This window comes from Euphorbia lathyris, chromosome 3 (assembly GCF_963576675.1).
Source record: "Euphorbia lathyris chromosome 3, ddEupLath1.1, whole genome shotgun sequence".
NCBI lineage: Eukaryota > Viridiplantae > Streptophyta > Magnoliopsida > Malpighiales > Euphorbiaceae > Euphorbia > Euphorbia lathyris.
This window is the reverse complement of record NC_088912.1, coordinates 65,521,265-65,523,575: the sequence shown is the minus strand read 5'-3', so window position 1 is coordinate 65,523,575 and position 2,311 is coordinate 65,521,265. Positions and strand designations below refer to the sequence as shown.

The following is a 2,311-nucleotide window of genomic DNA, read 5'->3' as shown; positions in this document are numbered from 1 at the left end:
TGCTTACAGTTTATTCTCAGAAATATTACTGACTTTGGCATCGGAGTGTCCCCGGCCAATCCCAACGGCGCCTCACAGGGAAGTGCTCCGATCAAGGATTTTTCCACAAGTTATCATACTGTGTTTCAAAAAAAAAAGAAAAAAAGAAAGACTACGTACTAAAAGACTCAAATATATAATTTAGTGACTAAAAAAAGTAATTAATTTTCTATCTTTTTATTATATAAATAAAATATCGCAATAATATTTTTTTATGAATTAGATATAAAATATTGACACCATTAAAATTGTGATGTCGCATAAATTAAATTGACTTGAATGGTTTAGGATTTCAAATCGCTTAAAATTGATCTCGTGGCGCAACAATAAAAATTATTTACCACATAATGATGTGGCAACCTTAATTATTTTTCCAACCCATTGAGTCTAAAACAAAACGATTCAATACCTTCCCTAAGTCCATTCACGATTCCACATAAAGAACTTATCGTCGTCTTCCCTAAATCAACCGTTCTTGTCGTCAGGTATATCACATCGTCTTCCACTTCACCATTCTCATTCCTTGAATTCGACTTCTCCTTCCTAAGGAAACACACATGCGATTCATTTGACAAATTTCCTATTTCCATCAAATTCGCGATTAGCACTTCCAGTTCAAGAGGAAACCTTTCATTCGCAGAACTGGTCCTTACCATCGATCGTTCGCTCCATAAATTGTTCCTTCACATAAGTCATTCCCTTAGCTTCAATTCCAGTTATTTGTTTACTATTATTTATGGTTTTGTGTATGCATTCTCTTTTACATATGAGCCCTAATTGAAGGGAGTTAAGGAAAAATGTTATCACAATGCAATTAGATGGGTAAATCCTTAAATTATCAAGCCCTATGTGTAATTCCTAATTTACATGTGTAAAACATATAATGTTAATTCATTCCTGAATTTGGGTTCCATCTCCAATGATGTCTTTTAATTTATACTTGTCATATTGAATTTAGGTGCCATAGGCAATGATGCCTTTAAGGTTGATAGTGGGGAAGTTAGGCAATTTGATGCATTTGTATCATTAAGTATGAAAATTTGTCTGAGTTACCATTGTTCAATGAAAATTTACCTTTGAGTTACCATTGTTCTGCTTTTGAGTTCTAGATTGCGGATATGTAATTTGCATGTGTTTTATGTAGACTGTATTGGTATCACTAAGTACAATTCAACTTATTACTTTTTGTTGTGTGTGTTTATGACAGGCTTACAACAATGTCTAGTTCCACATCTTCGAGTGTTGTCGAACGTTATGACACTTTATGCGCAAAATTTACTGGTGACCTTGAGTTGGACAGCAAGATCAGTTGCAATTGTGGTAATAAGCCTTATTTGATGAGTTCGACTGTGAATGAAATGAGAGGGAGAAATACTGAAAATGTAATACAATATCTCTTTGGGTAAGTGTTTTGTTAATTTTCATGTAATGTATACTATTATTCAAGTTGGATTTGATGTTGGTTATGTTTGATTTTGATATGAGGGATACAATTATATGAAATGGTATGACGAATGGCTAACAGAGAATTTGCTCCTCCAATTTATTCCTCCAGTTTAGGTAGGCCTAATTGGAATTACACAGCTGGTGGAACACCTCAGTGGTAGCCTCCATATCCTGCCAACATAAGTAAAATTATAGAAAGGAAAGATGCATAAAAAAAAGACAACAACTCTTACTTAAGTAGATTGCAACATGGACAATTTTTGTCATCCTGTGAACATGTAACTTCTAGAAATGCATTTAATCTAATGGGACCAAAGATAGATGCCCTAAATCTTGAACCACTTAACGGTGAAGGAGGTTGACCGTTGTAGTATACATTTGCTCCCAAACTGAGAAAATGCCTCAATAAGATAAGAGCCAAGCAAGAAAATAAGTAAATATGTAATTTGGCAGTGCAATATTGTTTGAGGAGTTCGACCTCTTCGGCGCTTAGAGATGGGGGTTTGAGCACTTCTCCTACTTTGGCCTTCAATATTTAAGACACGTTGGCCTTGGGTTTCTTTGATTGTGTTTAATCAGGAAAGTCATCCGGATCCACTATCTTGTGGATATTCCTCTTGGTCTTTTAACCTCTAAAAGAATAGGAGCATGAGCATGGCCGATCCTGAGATTTTAGAGGTTCGGGGACAAATTACCAAATGAGGTTTTAATAAATAAGTGGAAATAAAAAAAATAATTGTATAAAAAAAAATTACTTAAAAATGACACTTTTCTTATTATATTTAATAAAATATCTAATAAAAACATTTTATATTACTTTAAGTAT

At 33.8% G+C, this 2,311-nt stretch overlaps 1 long non-coding RNA gene across 2 annotated transcripts; it reads left to right on the top strand.

Annotated features, from left to right (window-relative positions):
* Positions 1–432: 432 nt before the first annotated feature.
* LOC136224117 (uncharacterized) lies at positions 433–1,505 on the top strand. Of its 2 annotated transcripts, none has more exons than XR_010686290.1 (2): positions 433–730; positions 1,247–1,505. It is a non-coding gene; the product is annotated as an uncharacterized lncRNA (long non-coding RNA). The 2 variants fall into 2 exon arrangements; XR_010686289.1 differs by having other exon boundaries at positions 433–861.
* Positions 1,506–2,311: the final 806 nt, after the last annotated feature.